General features: G+C 43.5%; 1 protein-coding gene and 1 pseudogene across 13 annotated transcripts in view; one reads left to right on the top strand and one right to left on the bottom strand.

Annotated features, from left to right (window-relative positions):
* The window catches only part of Ppp6r3 (protein phosphatase 6 regulatory subunit 3), a 115,433-nt gene that overhangs the window by 89,461 nt on the left and 4,754 nt on the right, over positions 1–21,218 (bottom strand). The gene's annotated exons all lie outside the window — the stretch shown is intronic.
* LOC138818595 (large ribosomal subunit protein uL5 pseudogene) lies at positions 553–1,067 on the top strand (annotated as a pseudogene).

Below are 21,218 nucleotides of genomic sequence, written 5' to 3'. Positions count from 1 at the left end.
AGAAAGTACTGAGGCCTAGTACAGATATGTGGCAGCTGAATTACTGGCCAAAACTCGGTGTCATTTATGTACATTCACTCAAAACAAAACATGAAAATTTTAATTTTACTGAAGCTGAAGTCTTAAAAATTAGAAATAGGGGCAAAGTACTAGTGGCTCATACCTGTAATCCTAGCTACTCAGGAAGCTGAGATCTGAGGATTGTTTGAAGTCAGCCTGGGCAGGAAACAACTAAGACTCTTAAATCTAATTGACCACCAAAAAGCTCTAAGTGGAGCTGTGGCTCAAGTGGTAGAACAAAAACCTAAGGAGAAGTGCTCAGGCCCTGAGTTCAAGCCCCAGGACCAACACACACAAAAATTAGAATTATAAAGACAGCTTTTAAATTTTAACCCTTAGATCTCTGTACATGAATTTTAATGTTTATGCTAATCAGCTTGTCATTAATGTTTCTAATTTTTTACCACACAAGGTTCTGTTATAATAAAGAGACCAAGAAAGACTAAAGAAAAAGAACTTAAGAATTTTCAGCTTCCTATCTCTATATTGGTGCAGGATCAAGGTGAAAAAGAGAACCCCATGCAGGAGCTTCGAATCCACAAGCTCTGCCTCAACATCTGTGTTAGAGAGAGTGGAGACAGACTGACCCAGGCAGTTCAGGTGTTGGAATAGCTCACAGAGCAGACTCCAGAGTTTCCAGAAACTAGATACACTGGCAGATCCTTTGGCATCAGAAGAAATAAAGATTGCTGTCGACTGCACAGTCCACTGGGCTAAGGCAGAAGAAATCCTAGAAAAGATCTGAAGGAGTGGAGTAAGTATGAATCAAGAAAAAATAACTTCTCAGAAACTGCTTTGGTTTGGGGATCCAGGAACACATCAATCTGGGCATCAAATATGACTCAACCATTGGTATCTACAACCTGGACTTCTATGTGATGCTGGGTAGGCTAAGTTTCAGCATCACAGATAAGACGTGCAGGGCAGGCAACCTTGGTGTCAAACACAGAATCAGCAAAGAGGAGGCCAAGCAAAAGTACCATGGGATTATCCTACCCGGCAAATAAATTCCCGTTTCTATCCAAAGGCCAATAAAACGTTCTCAGTGAAATTTGAAAAACAAAATTTTTTTTTCAGTAATCAGCCCTTAAAAAAAATTGGCCATCACAACTCAAAAAACATCCACACCAGGCGCTGTAATCCCAGCTACTCAGGAGTCTGAGATCTGAGGATTGAGATTCCAAGCCGTCCTGGCAGGAAAGTCCATGAGACTGTTAACCTCCAATAAACCACTGAAAAAACCGTACGTGGCGTTGTGGCTCAAGTGATAGAGCGCTCACCTTGCTGAAGAGCTGTGGGACAACACCCAGGCCCAGAGTTCAAGTCCCACTACCAACAAAAAACAAAAAGCACCCACAGGAGAAGGAAAGCTAATACACAGTAAAAGGAGAAAAGCAGATGACAGGGAAAATCTAGTTATCAAGAACTGGGACCAGGCTGATTCCATGCCAAATCACTTTTAACTGCCAGAGAGGGTGTGGTTCACACAAAATGACCAAGCTGTTAGTTGGCTGCACCACAGAAAAGAAAATGCACTGTCATATGGCCTTGAAAACACACAAGTCATGTCTCTCACAAGTAGATAAAGGGGAGCAAGAATGAAGAACCCACATACTTAAAATGTGGATAAACTATCTGGATCCTAATTTGCCAAAATAAGAAAACTATGGTACTTAAGGGGAGAAATATGGAAGTTTGAATTCAGGACCTCACATTTGCTAGGCAGATACTCTACCACAAAATCATGCATTCAATGTTTTCCCCCTCCCTCCTTCCTTTGCAATTGTTATTTTGAGACTTTTTTTTTTTAACTTGGCCCATGACTTGACCTACTTTATATGCTTCCTGCAGTAGCTGGGATGACAGGTGCACACCACCAAGCCCACCTTCAACTGTTGAGAAGGGGTGTCACATGGATGAGTTGGACTTGAATTACAATTCTCCTAATCTTAGGCTTTCAAGTAGTTACCATTACAGGTATGAAGGCACCCATGTGTACTTTTTGTTTTGTTTTTAAAGATGATAGTTTTGTAACTGTATGATTAAAACAAAATTTTAAATATTCATCTTAAGAAGTGTATAAAATACCTATTTGGAGATTTTTCTCAAAATAGTATAGACAGGGCTAGCCAAAGAAGAAAAAAGGAATTAGAGGACTTGTCTTCCTCAAAAGATGTAACAACCCCACATAAATGGGCAAAACTATTCACAATATACTTATCTACCACAAGATCTCTATTTAAAATAAAAAACTCCTACCAAATGCTGTGTTGTGAAATACACCCACAAATTCTTTGACACTTCCACTACTTTCAAGGGAGTACAGTCCCTTCCCCTCCAGTGTAAGCTGAACTTTGAGTGGCTCTTCCAACAAGCAGAACATGGCAATATTAGATGCTATGTCACTTGTGAGGCTAGGTCATAATTATAACAGCTTTCAACTGTTCTGTCTCCTGAGTCTTTGGAGCAAGTCAGCCACCATGTCCTGAGACACTAAGAAACCCCTGGCAAAGGTTCAAGTGAAAAAGACCTCCCACTAAAGCCAGAATCAACCTGCCAAGCATGTGAGTGAGCCACCTTGATAAGAAGCTTCTACAAAGCCATTCTGAAATTCCTGATCAAGAGAAACTACAGGTGGTTACTGCTAGTATAGGTCACATTCGGGGATCATTTACTATGCACCAATAAAGATCTAATGCAACAAAACACTTAATTCATTAAAAAGAAAAAAACAGCATGGGGCTGGGAAGGTGGCTCAGTGGTAGTGTTTGCCTCGCATGCATAAGGCCCTGGGTTCGATTCCTCAGCACCACATAAACAAAAAAGGCCAGAAGTGGAGCTGTGGCTTAAGTGGTTGAATGCTAGCTAGCCTTGAGCAAAAATAAAAATTCAGGGAAGATGGCACTAGTGGCTCACGCCTGTCATCCTAGCTACTCAAGAGGCTGAGATCTGAGGATCGTGGTTTAAAGCCAGCCCAGGCAGGAAAGTCCATGAAACTCTTTATCTCCAATAAACCACCAGAAAACCGGAAGTGGCGCTATAGCTCAAGTTGTAGAGCACTAGCCTTGAGGTGAAGAGCTGAGGGACAGTGTTCAGGCCCAGAGTTCAAGCCCCACAACCACCACCACCAACAACAAAAAACAAAAGTTCAGGGAAGGCTGGAAATGTGGCTTAGTGGTAGAGTACTTGCCCAGCATGCATAAAGTCCTGGGTTCAATTCTTCAGTACCACATAAACAGAAATGGAAATGGTGCTGTAGCTCAAGTGGTAGAGTGCTAGCCTTGAGCATAAGAAGCTCAAGGACAATGCCCGGGCCCTGAGTTCATGCCCCAGGACTGGCAAAAAAAAAAAAAAGTTCAGGGACAGCATCCAGGCCCTGAGTTCAAACCCCAGAACCAGCATCCCCCTCAAAAAAAAATTTTTAAGGACATTCAAGTGATGAATACATGTATGAAGAGGTGGAAATTATTACTACAATAAGGTTCAGGCAGGGGAAAGGATTCATGGCAATGGGGCAGGATAAATGGAGAGAAGAAGGGAATACAAGGGGAAAACACACCCTGTACACTGCTGGCAGAGTAAATCTGGTATAACCACTCTATCAAAAGAATAGCTTCAAACAATGAAACTGCATATAGCAACAATGAAACTGCATATAGCAACAAGAAGGATTATATAATACAGACAACTTTATAAACAATGGGAATGAAGCAAGACATAAGAGTACACATGCTAAAATTCTAATGACAGAAGAAAAACTGGGTACAAGTCACCAGTGCTGCAGTCAAAATACTGAGTGCCCTAGGGGAAAATTAACACAGGTGGACATCTAGGAGACAGATTACACAGGTGGGTTTAGCTTGTAAAGACATATTTAGAACATGTCTACTTTTCTATATTTCTACTCTCACAGAGTTCTTACATATTAGTCTAGAAAAGGAGTGGGAAATGTCAGAAAGTAGAATGAAACTGACCTAGGGGATGTAGTTGTTGGCACGGGTAATTGAAGTTTCATTATATTGTCCTATGTGTATGTATATTCAAATTTCTCCTAATAAAAAAAGGTCTTAAAATTTAATGTGAAACTGGCTGGAACTCCTGGTAAAAAACTGCAACTGGAGTAAGTTTTCTAGTTATAGCTATCAAAAGATATTAAAATCCACATATGCCTTGACATAATTACCTCTTCAAGTTTATCCTAAGGATTTTTTTTAACAGTTCTGAGGCTGAAACTCAATAAATAACAATGCCTTTTTATGAACTTGTCCTTCATTTATCTGAAGAATAATAATTTAAAAAAAAAAAAAACTGGGCTTAGCTATGCATTGGTGGCTCATGGCTGTAATCGTCATTACTTAGAAGGTTGAGATCTGAGGATCACAGTTTGAAGAGAGCTTGGACAGTAAAGTCCATTAGACTCTCATCGCCAATTTACCACCAAAAGGCAGAAGTGGAGCTAGTCTTGAGAAAAAAGCTCAGGGACAGTGCTTCCTAGGCCCTCAGTTCAAACTCCAGAAGTAGCGCGCACACACACACACAGCTCAAGGTATGGCTCCAGTGGCTAAAGTGTCTGCTTAGAAAGCACAAGGCCCTGATACACACACACACACACACACACACACACACACACACACACACACACACACACACACACACACACACACACACACACACACACACACACAGCTCGAGGTATGGCTCCAGTGGCTCAAGTGTCTGCTTAGAAAGCACAAGGCCCACACACACACACACACACACACACACACACACACACACACACACACACACACACACACACACACACACACACACACACACACACACACACACACACACACGGCTCGAGTTATGGCTCCAGTGGCTAAAGTGTCTGCTTAGAAAGCACAAGGCCCTGACACACACACACACACACACACACACACACACACACACACACACACAGACACACACACACACACACACACACACACGGCTCGAGTTATGGCTCCAGTGGCTAAAGTGTCTGCTTAGAAAGCACAAGACCCTGAGTTCAATCTCCAGTACTGAAGAAAAGGAAAGGAGGAAAGGGAAAGGGGAAAGGGTGGGGGGAGGGGGAGGGAAGGAATTCTCAGAAGAAAACATGGCTTGTATAAGGGGAGAAACAGAATCGGAGGGACAAAGGGTGAATAAATGCGGCAATGGTACTCAAGACACTATCAAATATGAACTATACAACTTGTGGGTGGGGATGGGAGAGAAAAACTAGGAGAGAGCAAGAGAAGAGATGACATTGTCCAAAAAGAAATGTACTCATTACTGACTTACGAAACCATAACCTCTCTGTACATCACCTTTTTAATAACAATGAATAAAAAATCTTGATAGTTTGGATTTGGCAAAGCCTTTAAGAATGTTATGACACCAAAATACAAGATACCGCCCCCCCAGGGGCTGGGAAGGTGGCTCAATGGTAGAGCGCTTGCCTTGCATGCATGAGGCCCTGGGTTCGATTCCTCAGCACCACATAAGCAAAAAGAAAAAAGCAGAAGTGGCACTGTGGCTCAAGTGGTAGAGTGCTAGCCTTGAGCTGAAGAACTGAACTGAGGGACAGCGCCCAGGCCCAGAGTTCAGGCCCCACGACTGGACCCCCCCCCCAAAAAAAGATACCGCCCCCCAAAAAAACCTTCATCATAAATTGGATTCCTCGAGAGTTGTTTTTACCTCAATGACATCAAGAAGAGAAAAGGCAGCAAGCCACAGAGAGGGAAAGTATTCACTAACTGCACAGCTGATCAATACTTATATACAGTCAGTAACTTATATACCAGTCAGTAACAACTAAAAACTGGGTGAATACTGGGCTGGGAACATAACTCAGTGCGGAAGCACTTGCCTGGCATGCCCTGCGTTCAATCCCTAGCACTGCAAAAATAAAAACAAAAAGATAAGCAAAATGAGCCAATAATTCAAAAGGACATTTCTCCAAAGACAATAAATGGCCAATAAGAACATAAGTGAACACACAGCCCTAAGAGAAATGCAAACCAAAACCACAGTAAGACACCACTTCACACCTACTCTAGTCAAGCAGACACAAATGAACATAGATGGAGAAGAATCCTCTGCGCTGCAGGTGGGAATAAAAAAGGTGAGGCCACTCTGGACGAAAGGCTAGCAGTTTCTCAAAAGGTTAAACATACTACCATATGACCCAACAATTCCACTCAATTCCTGTGGCAACAGAGACAAATATACACAAATGTTCATTGTAGCAAGATTTATAAGAACTAAAATTTACAATAGGCCAAACAGTCACCAACTGATGAACAAACAAAAGAATGTAATGGCTTTTATTTGGCAAAAGAACAAAATGAAATGATACATGCTACAACAAAGATGAGTCTTCAAAGTATAGCTAAGAGTAATAAACTAATCACAAAATATCACATATGACACAATTCCATTATATAAGTGAAATGCCCAAAACAGGCAACTTTACAAAAATATATTAGTAAGTGAGGCACCAGCGGCTCATGCCTGTAATCTTAGCTACTACTCAGGAGGCTGAGATCTAAGCATCACAGTTTGAAGCCAGTCCAGGCAGAAAAGTGCAACAGACTCTTATCTATCTATCTCCAATAGACTACTCAGAAAAAGTCAGAAATGGTGCTGCGGCTCAAGTAGTAGAGCACTAGCCCTGAGCACAAGGAAGCTCAGGGACAGTACCAAGGCCCTGAGTTCAAGCCCCAGGACTGCCAAAGAAAAGGGGGAAGTAGCTCAGTGGTTGAGTGCTTGCCTCGCATGCATGAGGCCCTGGGTTTGATTCCTCAGTGCCACATAAACAGGAAAAGCTGAAGTGGCGCTGTGGCTCAAGTGGCAGAGCGCTAGCCTTAAGCTGAACAGCTGAGGGACAGCGCCCAGGCCCATAGTTCAAGCCCCAGGACCAAAAAAATAAAAAATAAAAAATAAATTAGTGGTCGCCGAGGGCTGGGGAATGGGAGATAAATAGGAAGTGCTAAACAGTACTGGGTTTCTCTGTGGAACAATGAAAATATTCTAATTGAGTGTGATAGTTGAAAAGTTCCATAAATACACTAAAACACACCAAGCTGAACGCTTTAAATGGGTTAACTCTGATATGTGAGTTACATCTCAATAAAGTTGATACAAAATAGTGATACATTCTAGATTTGCAAAGGGAAACGCTGAACAAGGATTGTTTTTTAAGGACTTCAGCGTCCGTACTTTGTTTTATCAATGTATAATATTTACACATTTTTATTTGAACCTAATAATCTTACATGACCATTTATATCCTTTTTGCAAATAAGTTACAAATATAATAACCAACTTAGGTATATTAGCTATTACACATAGCACATGGTTAGAGACACTATCTCAAAAGAATGAAAACAAGTGAGCTCCAGTGGCTCATGACTGTAATCCTACCTACTCACGAACCTGAGATTTGAGGATCATTGTTTAAAGCTGTCTAGAAAAGGGTCTGTGAGACCCTCATCTCCAATTAACCACAAAAAAAAGCAAAAAGTGAAACTGTGACTCAAAGTGTAGAATATCAATCTTGAGCAAAAAAGTAAGAAACAGCCAGGCACTTGGTGGCTCACACCTGTAATCCTTGCTACTCAGGTTAAGATCGGAGGATCACAGTTCAAAGTCAGCCCAAGCAGAAAAGTCTAGGAGATTCTTATCTCTAATTAATCACCCAAAAGAGCAGGAAGTGGAGCTGTGACAAGTGGTAAAGTGCTAGCCTTGGGAAAAGTTCAGGGACAGTTCCGAAGCCCTGAGTTCAAGCCTTAGAACTGGCACAGAAAAAAAAAAAAAGGTAAGGGACAGTATTCAGGCCCTGAGTTCAAGTCCCAGTAATGGCCCAAAAAGAAAAGAAATGGCTCAAAGAGAAAAGGGAAAGGAGAGAAAAAGAAAAAAAAACACCAGAGGATCATTCTTACACTTGGACAATGCCATGTTCAAACGGAGCCAATAATAGAAAAACCCAGTAATGTCCCAACAAGAACAGTGTTCATGGGGCTGGGAAGGTGGCTCAGTGGTAGAGCACTTGCCTTGCATGCTCGAGGCCCTGGGTTCAATTCCTCAGCACCACATAAGAAAAAAGCCAGAAGTGGTGCTGTGGCTCAAGTGGTAGAGCGCTCGCCTTGAGCTGAAGAGCTGAGGGACAGCGCCCAGGCCCAGAGTTCAGCCCCCCTACCGGACCCAAAAAAAAAAAAAAAAAAGAACAGTGTTCATTCAAGAAGAAACCAAAATTCAAAACACCATCTGAAAACTGCTGAGCTAACAACAAAGAAGATAACAAATTAGAAATATCTGTTATATAGTTGTACTACTGCTAAAAGGGCCCATTTTTAGCCTTTAGGTGCTGGTGACTCCTGCCTTTAATCCTAGGCTGAGATCTGAAGACAGAGTTTTCAAGGCCAGCCCAGATAGGAAAGCCCATGAGACTTTTTTTTTTTTTGGGTCGGTCATGGGACTTGAACTCTGAGCCTGGGCGCTTTGAGCCACAGCGCCACTTCCTGTTTTCTAGTGGTTTATTAGAGATAAGAGTCTCACAGACTTTCCTGCCCAGTCTGGCTTTGAGGACTTTCCCGCCCAGGCTGGCTTTGAACCATGATCCTCCGATCTCAGCCTCCTGAGTAAGCTAGGATTTACAGGCATGAGCCACCAGCGCCCAGCAACCCTTGAGACTCTTATCCCCAATTAACCACCAAAAAGCTTGAAGTAAAGCTATGGCTCTAGTGATAAGAGTGCTAGCCTGAACAACAACAACAACAACAAAAAACCACTAAAGGACAGTCCACAGGCTCGAAGCCCTAATACCAACACACGGCACACAAACACACACACAGCCAGGCTTTACACTAGCATTTCTCCCATAAAATACTGAGGTATAAAATAAAAATAAAATGCAGAAGAGAATGGCAATCCTCTGTATAACACCTTAATAATAACAATAAAAGTATACTTGAAAATATGCACAAGATCAATATGAGAAAGATGATAACCATCATGAAATATATCAAAAAACTAAGCTGGGCAACCAGTGGCTCAAGCCTGTAATCCTAGCTACTCAGGAGGCTGAGATCTGAGGATCACGATTCAAAGCCAGCCATCTCCAATTAACCACCAGAAAACTGGAAGTTGCGCTATGGCTCAAGTGATGGAGAACTTGCCTTAAGATGAAGAGCTGAGGGACAGTGCCCAAGCCCAGAGTTCAAGCCCCAGGACCAAATAAAATTAATAAATAATAATAAAATGAGATAGTATTTACAAACGTATTAAAATAGTCAAAAGCTGGGCACTGGTGGCTCATACCTGTAATCCCAGCTATTCAGGAAGCTGAGATCTGAAGATCATGGTTAGAGCAGGAAAACATCCATGAGACTCATCTTCAATTAACACCAGAAAACTGGAAATGGAGCTGTAGCTCAAAGAGGGGAGCACTAGCTTTAGGCAAAAAAGCTAGAATAGCACCCAAGCCCTGAGTTCAAGACCTAGGACTGACCAAAAAATGTCCAAACACAAAACACAACCCCAAAAGTAAACTATTATGTGGAATAGCAGGAATTCTCTCTCATTCTTTGCTGGCAGTAATACAAAATGATAGTCACTTTGGAACCTTGCACACAGATATTTATAGCATCTTTATCCACAACTGCCAAAAGTTGGTAGGAACCACAATGTCCTTCAGTAGGCGACTGAATAAATTCTGGTACATTTAGACAATAGACCCTTATATTCCGTACTAAAAGGAAGTGAGTTATTGGGGCTGGGAAGGTGGCTCAGTGGTAGAGTGCTTGCCATGCATGCTTAGGGCCCTGGGTTCCATTCCTCAGCTCCACATAAGCAGAAAAAGCCAGAAGCGGTTCTGTGGCTCAAATGGTAGAATGCTAGCCTTGAGCTGAAGAGCTGAGGGGCAGTGCCGCAGCCCAGAGTTCAGGTCCCACAACAACAACAACAAAAAAAAGGAAATGAGTTATCAAGCTACATAACTGAGTGAGTTATAACTAAGAGGGCCTTGAGTTCAAGCCACAGGACCAGCCCCTCCCTCCCCACCCCCCCCTCCTCTCACTGATGCCAGGAACTGAGATTTGTTAGCCCCAATGAAAATGTAGCCAGCAGGAATGGGTACTCCTACTTTTTTCTAAGAATACACCCAAACACAGCCAGTAATGTTTCTTTTTAATCTTCACAACACTTCTGCTAAAGGAGCTAGAGCTCTAACCCATGCCCCCTACAACCTCTTCTCATTCTTCCCAATCCTGGAATGTTATCAAGCTGCTTCCTGAAGTTTGATGAAAACGATAGTTACACAGCCTCTGTGCTCCACACTCTGGCTCCACTGGGAATTACTAAACTAGGATCAAGGGCAGTTAGTCATTACTGCTGTCTTCTGCAGTGCAGCTCCTCCCCACACAGTACCTAGCCTTCCTCAAGAGGAGGTGCAGGAGAGGCGGGGCCAGCTCAGAATTCACAAGGCTTATTACCACTGTATCACAAAACAAACCCCACTTCATCACTAGCCTCAGCCCCCACAATGACGTTGTTGTTCCTCAAAGAGGTAATACAGTCTCTCCTCTTCTCAAGATGGGTTTGCCTCAGAATCTGTGTTGACACATTTTTCCAGAGAACTCTTTTTAGTGTTCTTGACTAGAATTACACACACCAAGATCACATTAATGTTTTCCAGCAATCAAAAGAGACCAATTCAAAAAAACTATTATGCTGAAATCTTCCCCTGTCTAGATATAGAAATGAACCGACTAATGTGAAGAAGTAGAAAACCTAAGAAATTGCTGACAAAAGAATAATCCAGGTTAAAGGGAAATTTTAGCTCTTAAAACACACACACACGCGGGGCGCTGGTGGCTCACGCCTGTAATCCTAGCTACTCAGGAGGCTGAGATCTGAGGATCACGGTTCAAAGCCAGCCCGGGCAGGAGAGACCGTGAGACTCCTATCTCCAATAAACCACCAGAAAACCGGAAGTGGCGCTGTAGCTCAAGTGGTAGAGCGCTCGCCTTGAGCTGAAGAGCTGAGGGACAGCGCCCAGGCCCAGAGTTCAAGCCCCACGACCGACAAAAAAAAAAAACACACACACACACACAAAACACACAAAAAAATGAGGCTGGAGGGGCTGGGAAGGTGGCTCAGTGGTAGAGCGCTTGCCTTGCATGCCTGAGGCCCTGGGTTCGATTCCTCAGCACCACATAAGCAAAAAGAAAAAAGCCAGAAGTGGCGTTGTGGCTCAAGTGGTAGAAAGCTAGCCTTGAGCTGAAGAGCTGAGGGCCAGCGCCCAGGCCCAGAGTTCAGCCCCCAGGACTGGACCCCCCCCCCCAAAAAAAGAGGCGGATGCTAGTTTTTCATGCCTGTAATCATAGCTATTCAGGAGGCTGAGACCTGAGCCTCGAGATTCAAAGCCAGCCCCGCGGGAAAATCTGTGAAGACTCATCTTCACCAGAAAACTGGAAGTGGGTTTGTGGCTCTAAATAGTAGAGCATGGGGCTGGGAAGGTGGCTCAGTGATAGAGCGCTTGCCTTGCATGCATGAAGCCCTGGGTTCAATTCCTCAGCACCACATAAGCAGAAAAGGCTGGAAGTGGTGCTACAGCTCAAGTGATAGAGCACTAGCCTTGAGATGAAGAGCGCAGGGACAGCAGTCAGGCCCAGAGTTCAAGCCCCACGACCGACAAAAGAAAAAAAAAAAAGATTTAAGAGTAACCCAGACTGACAGTACCAGCAACCTAAACCTCAGACACTAAACACTTCTGCTTGGTCAATATATGGAGCCCTTTAGTCCAAGAATACCTAAAAATCTTGGGCAAGATGCTAAATTTTTCCTTGAAATATAAAACTTGGTTGATAAAAGCGAGAATATTCTCATAGCCATACCTTAGAAGGTTGCACTAGAAGCAAAGCTCCATGAAGGTACAATATCAAGCACCCAGAGTATCTTATACAACAGTAGGAGCTAAATGAACTATCTGTTGACCACTGACTACATACGCATGGGCCATTCTTGTCAAACTACAGCATGATAAACAAAGACTGTGATACATACTTGAAAATAAACAAAAGAGAAAATGAGCTTCTATAAACAAAAAGGTAAGTATGCAAACACTGGTATTACCCACTGAATACATGGCTAATATTGTTGAAACAATACATTGCAGAAAGCATAAAGAACAAACTACCAATAAAGGACAAGCAGACTTGGTAAAGAACTAAATAGAAGTTATCAAAATTGGAAAATATGATAGAGGCTGGGGTGTAGCTCAGTAGTAGAGTTTGCCTAGCATTCTTAAATTCCTAAATTCAATCTCCAGCAGTCCTCAAAAAAGAATAAAACTAAAGTCAATCAACGAGTAAGATTCAAACTACTAAAGCGAAGAGACAATTGTTCATCTCAAAGACAGAACTGAAGAAAACACCCAGAAATTACATAGAACGATGAAAAATCAAAAAATATTAAAAAGCATAGAAAGACAGACATGGTAACACACACCCGTAATCCTACATTCAGGAGAATGGAGCAGGTAGAGTTTGAGATGATCCTGTGCTGCATAAGCAAACCCTGAAAAGAGGGGAGGGGAGGCTGGTAAAAGGGGAGGGGAGGAGAAGGAAAAAGGCAAGAGAAATGCTAAAAACATAGGGGATCCTTATAAATGTGCTAAGTGAAAAAAACTAATCAAATAAGCCTTTTTATATGAAATGTCTAAAACAGGCAAATAGGTACAAGGTTTTGGAGATGGTGAAAACGTTCTAATGAGATCATGATAATGATTTTATGATCCTATATTAAAACTCTTTGAATTGTACACTTTAAATAGGTAAACTACACAATATGTAAATTATATCTCAATAAAGTTGTTTTTTTTTTTAACCCTGAGGTATAAGATCACACCTACCAAACAGCAATATAGTTGCCATCCCAAGGCCAACTGGTCCTGGACATCTGGAAACAATCTGTACCATTTAGAAGATATGCATGGTCCCACTACCCTGAAATTCCTTCCAAAGTCTGAACTTTGGGAAAATGCTTTTGCAGTTGTTGAGAGTAGGCTTCTTTCTTACTGGAACCAAAACTGCTCTCCAGTGATAGAACAAAGAATAAATGAGACTCATTCATTCTGAAATACAGTGAAAAGGAATACACTATAGGCACACATGTCAGCATGGACAGAGATCTTCATCTGCCATCCTCCTCAACTCTAATGCCATTGCCCGCCCTGCTAAACACACAGACATACACACAGACACACACACAGACACACACAGACACACACACACAGACACACACACAGACACACACACACAGACACACACACACAGACACACACACACACACAGACACACACACACACAGACACACACACACACACACACACACACACACACACACACACACACACACACACACACACACACACACACACACACACACACACACACACACACACACACACACACACACACACACACACACACACACACACACACACACACACACACACCCTGTCCTCAGCTGCCTTCTTCCATTCTTGCTTGGAAACCCACAACACCAGTTAAACGAAGCACTGGCAATTTGGCTTCCAGTGAAACAACAGAATCAAGATGCCTATATTTCAATTCAGGAAAGGCGATCTTCAGAGAGCCCATCCCACATCTTAACCATTTATCTTTCCCTATTCCACCTATTCCCTGCTCCTTTCCTCACACTGCCCAACCCAACTCCCCTCATCTCACTGGGGAAAAGAAAGAGAGAAAAAGAAGAGAGAGAGAGAAATGCCCATAATTCCTCTACCCAACCTCCTCATCTGCTTGCTCCCTTCTCACCAAGAAAAGGCCCACAAATGCCAATCTCCAAGTAGGCCCTCTGCCTGGTCCCTGATCTCTTCCCAAAACTAGGGCTTCAGAAAGTGTCTCCTCTGAAAAATCAATTCCCACCAACAGGACAATAATGCTGTGGTTCCTCCTATCTCAGCAGAACTCTAATGGTGTGAGATCTTCTCTTCACGACACCTTCCCTGCTCACACTGCCTTGTGCCTTGTGGGGGCTGCTCTTTCTGCTCTTCACATCTGACCTAGAATGGAAACACTAGGTTCCCACCCTCCTCTGGTCCCAGCAACACTTGCTCCAGCTTCACCTTGGCCACTCTCTCCTGGTTGCTCTTGACTCAGAGCTGGTCCTTCTTGTCCAGCGCTCTTGCTCAACCTCACAACTCTTACAGTTCCGGGGCTAGGAAGGTGGCTCAGTGGTAGAGTGCTTGCCTTGCATGCATGAGGCCCTGGGTTCGATTCCTCAGCACCACATAAGCAAAAAGAAAAAAGCCAGAAGTGGTGCTGTGGCTCAAGTGGTAGAGTGCTAGCCTTGAGCTGAAGAGCTGAGGGACAGCGCGCAGCCCCAGAGTTCAGACCCACGACGGGACCCAAACAAAAACAAAAACAAAAACAAAAACAACTCTTACAGTTCCACCTCAAGTCCCAAGGCAGCCCAGACCTCTCCTGTAAACTCCAAGTATCTTACTCCTACATAGCTTCCCATCCGCTTAGTTTTCCTAACTGGACAGATCCAAGCCCAACTCCTGATTTAGTTGTCACAATCTGCTCTTCCTGGATTCTTCCCTTTCTTCTTAAATGGTGCCTCCCACCACAAGCAAAAGTCCCTCATCCCATCTTTCCCTTCTCTTACACCCACATCCAATCTGTGCAAATCCTGCCTGCCCTCTCTTCAAGATGAATCCAGAATCCAACCACTTCTCACCTACCACCCCTGTTTCCTGCAGTTCAAGCTGCCACGACTGCTCTGTTGGGTCTCTGCCACAGCTCCTAAGCCTCCTTCTAGGAGCACAGGGACAGCTATTCTTAACCTGGCTTCAGGGGACCTTTAGAAACCAGATCATGTCACACCTGCTCAAAACAAGACTCAGAAAAAAACCAAATCTCAACAATGGCCCAGCAGACTTATTTTTCCACTTCCCTCTTCTTCCCAGCCACGCTGCCCTCCTAGAGCAGGCATACATACTGCACTTCGTGCACACTGGACCCTCTGCCTAGAATGCTCGCCTCACCCATGGCCCCTTCACCTGTAGAAGGGGACATACTTAGGAAGACCTACCTTGACCAATACACTGAAACCTGCAAACAGACCCATCTACCCATTTTTCCTGCTGCCATAAGGATATGTTAACTTTCTTTTTTTGGAGGGAGGGTGAGAACTGGAGGTTGAACCCTGGAGCTTGTGTATACTAGGCAAGCAGTCTACCACTTAAGCAACACTCCAACATTGTGTATTTGTTTAAGAAAGGGCCAGGCACCAGTGGCTCATGCCTATAATCCTAGCTACCCAGGAGGCTGAGATCTGAGGATCACAGCCAGCCTGGGCAGGAAAGTCTGTGAGACTCTTATCTCCAATAAACCACTCAGAAAACCAGAAGTGGTGCTGTGGTTCAAATGGTAGAGCACTAGCCTTGAGCTGAAGAGCTGAGGGACAGTGCCCAGGCCCAGAGTTCAATCCCCATGACCTACCAAAAAAACAAAACAAAACAGGAAAGGGTCTTACTGCTATAAGCAGCAAGGTTAGCCTTGACCTTTAAATCCTTGTCAGACATGTCTCTCAAGCAGGTGGAATTACAGGCATGTCCTACCAAACCCAGTACTTCTGGGACCTTTTACTTACTTCTCCCACTAAATGTAACCTCCCCTAGGGTTGGGACTTGATAGTCTGCTTTGCTCACTGCTAACACCCATACTACAGCAGTGCCTAACAAATAGCAAGTGCTCAAACACTGAATAAATATATCAAACAAGGTTGAAAGACAAATTATAAAACGAAGTAATTCAATTTACACAGTTTAATGGCATGCAAAAGGAAAGTTACATTATGTAAATAGATGGCAACACCATAAAAATAAAGTAATAAAATACCTTCAGGTAGAAGGTTATCAGGAAAGGATCCCACAAGAAACCAAAAGTAATGACAAAATTCTACTTAAGCTGGTTAACAAATGTTAGCATTGTCGGTTTCAAGTTTTAACAACATCTGTACACACTATGCTATCTAATATCCTTGAATATATATGAGCTCATCAAAACCTGAAATACAAAGCGTGTACTTCTTGACCACAGTAGAGGGCAGACATCAGCAACTATGATCATGATAGGATGAATGTATAACATGAACCAAAGATCAGAAACCCACAGTGTAACCAGGAACTACTGACTCACCCCTTTAATTACAGCTACTCAAGAGTTGAGATCTAGAAGATCAGAGTTTGAAGCTAGCCCAGGCATGAAGCAAAAGCCAGGCTTAGAGGTGTGGCTCTAGCGGCAGAGCACCAACCAAGCAAGAAACTGAGCATAGAGTAGGCCCTGAGTCCAAACCCAGGTATCATCAAAAATTTAAAAACAGTCCAGCACTAGTGGCTCATGCCTGTAATCCTAGCTACTTAGAAGGCTGAGACCTGAGGGTCGCAGTTCAAAGCCAGCCCAGGCAGAAAATCCCTGAGACTCTTCAATAAAAAACCACCAGAAAACTGGAAGTGGCACTGTGGCTCAAGTGGCAGAGCACCAGCCTTGAGCAAAAGAAGCTAAGGAACAGCGCCCAAGCCCTGAGGTCAAGCTCTGGGATGGATGAATGGACAGATGGATGGATGGAAGGGAGGAAGGGAAAGAGGGAGGGAAAAAAGGAGGGAAGGAGGAAGAGGGAGAGTGAGAGAAAGAAAGGAAGGTAGAGAGGAGGAGGGAGGAGGGGGAAAGAGAGAGAGAGAGAAAATCTGAAGGGGGAGATTCTCATTTGCGTAAGACCTGCCCACCCTTCTAAGACCAGAGAAACTCTGTGAAACTCCATGTCCATAAAAGAAAATCTAGAAAAAATTAACTATTAAGTGAAGTAAGCCAGGCCCAAAGAAACATAGGTCCCATGGTTTCCCTTATTTGCAATAACTAGTGTATGTCTGAGACAAGCAGAAATGGTCAGATAAGTTGATGTTAAGTGAAATGAACCCCAAGAAAAGGACTCAAATGTTTTTTTTCTTTCTTGGGATTGTTTCTAACATATTTATAAGATATTACTTTGTTGCTTTGTATGCCCCCCCAAAGGTATAACCCCTGTTTTCACTGTATTTGATGTTGGTATAATTTGTAGAGGGGAAGGGAAAAAACATTGTTTAAATAGGGATACAGGTGGACCCATTGCAACAATGAGATGTACAAGATGTTATGTCGAAAAACTAACTTTTACAACTTTGGCTTGGGGGGGATGGGAAGGGAAAACAAAGGAGGAGGCAACAATGCTTGCTAAGAAATGCACTCATTACCTTGCCCGTGTAATTGTAACCCCTCTGTATGGTACTGTCACAAAAAAAATTAAAATTAGCCGGGCGCTGGTGGCTCACGCCTGTAATCCTAGCTACTCAGGAGGCTGAGATCTGAGGATCACGGTTCAAAGCCAGCCCGGGCAGGAGAGACCATGAAACTCCTATCTCCAATAAACCACCAGAAAACCGGAAGTGGCGCTGTAGCTCAAGTGGTAGAGCGCTCGCCTTGAGCTGAAGAGCTGAGGGACAGCGCCCAGGCCGAGTTCAAGCCCCATGGCAGACAAAAATAAATTAATTAATTAATTAAAATTAAAAAAAAAAAGAAAATATAGAGTCACTGTCTCCTCATCTACTACATGACAGAAAACTGCCATTTACTCCCATCAAAAGTTAACCATTCACTGTTAATTCTGAGATCCATTTGTGATTTCCTCTTGAAACAAATACACGTAAAACCATAGCCTAGGCTGGCACCTGTAATCCTAGCTACTCAGGAGGCTAAAATGTGAGTCAGGGTTCAAAGCCAGCCTGGGCAGGAAACTGTGAGACTCTTATCTCCAATTAACCACCAGAAAACCAGAAATGGAGCAGTAGACTCAAAGTGATAGAGTGCTAGCCTTGAGCAAAAGTCTCAAGGAGGGGCTAAGGTGGTTCAGTGGTAGAATGCTTGCCTTGCATGCATGAGGCCCTGGGTTCGATTCCTCAGCACCACATAAGCAAAAACAAAAAAGCCAGAAGTGGCACTGTGGCTCAAGTGGTAGAGTGCTAGCCTTGAGCTGAAGAGCTGAGGGCAGTGACCAGAATTCAGCCCCCACAACCAACCAAAAAAAAGAGCTCAAGGACAGTGACTAGGCCCGGAGTTCAAGCCCCATGACAGACAAAAACAAACACTGTGGCTCAGCCAGGCTGCTATAATAAGGAATTCTCTACAAGCTGAGATTCCTCAACTCTAGGTTCACTCTTCAATGTGGTCTAAATTTTACTCTAAGTACTAATGACCTTTCAAGTTCTATATCAGTCAAAATCATGATTCTCATGACAGAAAACCCCAAAGTGCAATCAAGTCACCACTGCGCTTGCCACTGTCCTCATCTGGGGAAGGAAAGCATGGTGCAGGCTCACCTACTTTGCTAAACTGCCTCAGAGTACCAGAGTCCTGCACTCTCAGGCAAGCTCTCCTTTCTACTCTTCTCCAGTACGTACGTACGTGTGTGTGTGTGTGTGTGTGTGTGTGTGTGTGTGTGTGTGTGTGTGTGTGTGTGTGTGTGTGTGTGTGTGTGTGTGTGTGTGTGTGTGTGTGTGTGTGTGTGTGTGTGTGTGTGTGTGTGTGTGTGTGTGTGTGTGTGTGTGTGTGTGTGTGTGTGTGTGTGTGTGTGTGTGTGTGTGTGTTGCCAGTCCTAGGCTTGAACTCAGGGCCTGAGCACTATCCCTGGGTTTCTTTTGTTCAAGGCTAACCTCTATCACTTGAGCCACAGTACCACTTCCAGCATTTTCTGTTTATGTGGTACTGAGGAATGGAACCCAGAGCTTCATGCATGCTAAGCAAGCACTCTACCACTAAGCCACATTCCCAGCCCTCCCTCCAGTGTATCTTTGCCACCAGTACTCTATCTCAGATTTAAACTGAGTTCAAGGAACCAGAACTACAATCCACACAGTTTGCCCCAAGTCTGACTTGGTACTCAGGTCAACCCTTATTTCAGCAGCCATTTTAGATCCACTCTCTAATGTCCCCAAATTTAATCTTTACTTTGGGCCACCAGACTTCATGGCAACCTTTGTGATATAAACAATTTGTTTGGAATGAATAATATCTTACTTTTCCAAAGTCACTCAGAAGTAGAACATCAGTATCTCCCTGAATCTGATGTTCAGAACTTTAGTTAAAAGCCAAGGAAGGCACCAATGTCTCACACCTATAATCCTATTCAGGAGGAAGAGGCCTGAGAATCATGGTTCAAAGCCAGCCTGGACAGGAAAGTCCAGGAAGCTCTGAAATCTGAAACTGGAGCTGTGGCTCAAGTGCTAGCCTTGAGCAAAAAAGCTCAGGGACAAGAGCCCAGGTCCCTGAGTTTAAGTCTTACCACCAACCGACCAAAAACAAAACAAAACAAAAAACCTGCAGGAGGGTTGGGATGTAGACTTACCTAGCAAGTGCAATGTCCTGGTTTCAATTCCCCAGTACCAAAAAGGAAAACACCAAAACATAAGCATATATATGTGTGTACACACACTCCCCCAAACAAAAAAATCTCCAAGAATTTGAGAGACTGAGAGCAGAGAATCTCAATCTGGAAACCAGCCTAGGCTACAAAGCAAAAAATTCTTCACTTAAACCATATGCAGGATTCTCACCCCTTAGTATTCATGGGGGAAAACTGGTTCCAGGACATTCCCACTGCCAGTGTGGATGCTGAAATCTGAAGATGCTCAAGACCATTCCATAAAATGCTAAGTGTTTATATAACCTACACACATCCTCCAGTATACTTTAAATCCTCTCTAGATTACTTAAATTATCCAACATAAAGTAATGCTATTCAATAGTTGCTATGCTTATCATTTAGGTAATGACAAGGAAGGAAATCACCTATACATGATCAGCAGAGATGCAACTAGTAAGCACTCTAGCTGTAAATGCACTAAGTCACAAGGACATGGGTCTGAGGACCTGGGACATGGCTGGTGGCAACAGCATGGCATACCCACATACCACTTAATTCAGAGGGATTCAGTACAGTGCTTGGTACCCAGGGGAAATTCCTTTTGGAACTTGCTGCAATTTTTTAAAAACTATTTTCAATCCATGCTAGTTGAACCCATAGATATAGAACCTTAGGATAAGACACAACACAAAGGACTGACTACTGAATCCTAACAAGCTTTGTTAACTGGTTTTTGTAACTGCCAGTCTCTGCCCCCAGAATGCAAGTCCTTACCAGCTTGTTCAGCAGTGAATCCCATTCCTGGCACAGTAAGGACTCAACATAGCTGCTGATCAAAAAAGGGAAGATTAGAAGTAGATCAGGTTGCCAGCAGTTCCCAACACATCCTAGGCTTAATTTCAGGATGAAAATGAAAAGTGCCTCCATGACTTTGCGCCTTTTATATGTCCAGATATTAACACACAGTTGCCAAAAGCTTGGCTAGTTTTCATGCTAGCAGTCTTCCATTCAGCAAGCAAGAGAGAGAACTGAATTTCCTCCTAAATGGAAGACAGCCATCCCTCCACTGGGTCAGAGTCCAGGGCACAGAGGACTGACTCCCTTTGCTAGAGGCCTAGTCAGCACACCATATGCCTCTCCCTTGCCCTCAAAGGGCAGAATGAGTAAACTGATCCAGGATTCTGAGGGAAGTTGAAGGTAGCTACAATCTACAACCAAAACCGACAAATGACTGGCATGCTGATGGCAAAAGTTAGAAAATTTAAGAAATAGCAGTAGTAAGCTGGGTGTCGGTGGCTCACACCTGTCATTCTAGCTACTCAGGAAGCTGAGGTCTGAGGATCGAGGTTCAAAGCCAGCCCAGGCAGAAAACTCCGTGAGACTTTTATCTTCAATAAACCACTCAGAAAACTGGAAGTGGCCCTGTGGGCTTAAGTGGTAGAGCGCTAGCCTTGAGCTGAAGAGCTGAGGGACATCGCCCAGGCCGAGTTCAAGCCCCACGACCAACAGGAAAAAAAAAAAATACCAGTAGTACTGCTGCCACAGGAGCAAAACCCTAATGGATGGGGGATAGGGTTTCCGGGAAAGTGTCAGGAGCAATGTAATTTACTTCCATGAGATAAAGGAGAAAGCCGTTCAGATTTATTCTGTTAAATCAGTTCATTGCA

The sequence above is a fragment of the Dipodomys merriami genome, unplaced genomic scaffold, assembly GCF_024711535.1.
Source record: "Dipodomys merriami isolate MVZ:Mamm:240054 unplaced genomic scaffold, mDipMer1.0.p SCAF_78, whole genome shotgun sequence".
NCBI lineage: Eukaryota > Metazoa > Chordata > Mammalia > Rodentia > Heteromyidae > Dipodomys > Dipodomys merriami.
The sequence above is the reverse complement of the archived record's forward strand: the minus strand, read 5'-3'. Positions and strand labels throughout refer to the sequence as shown.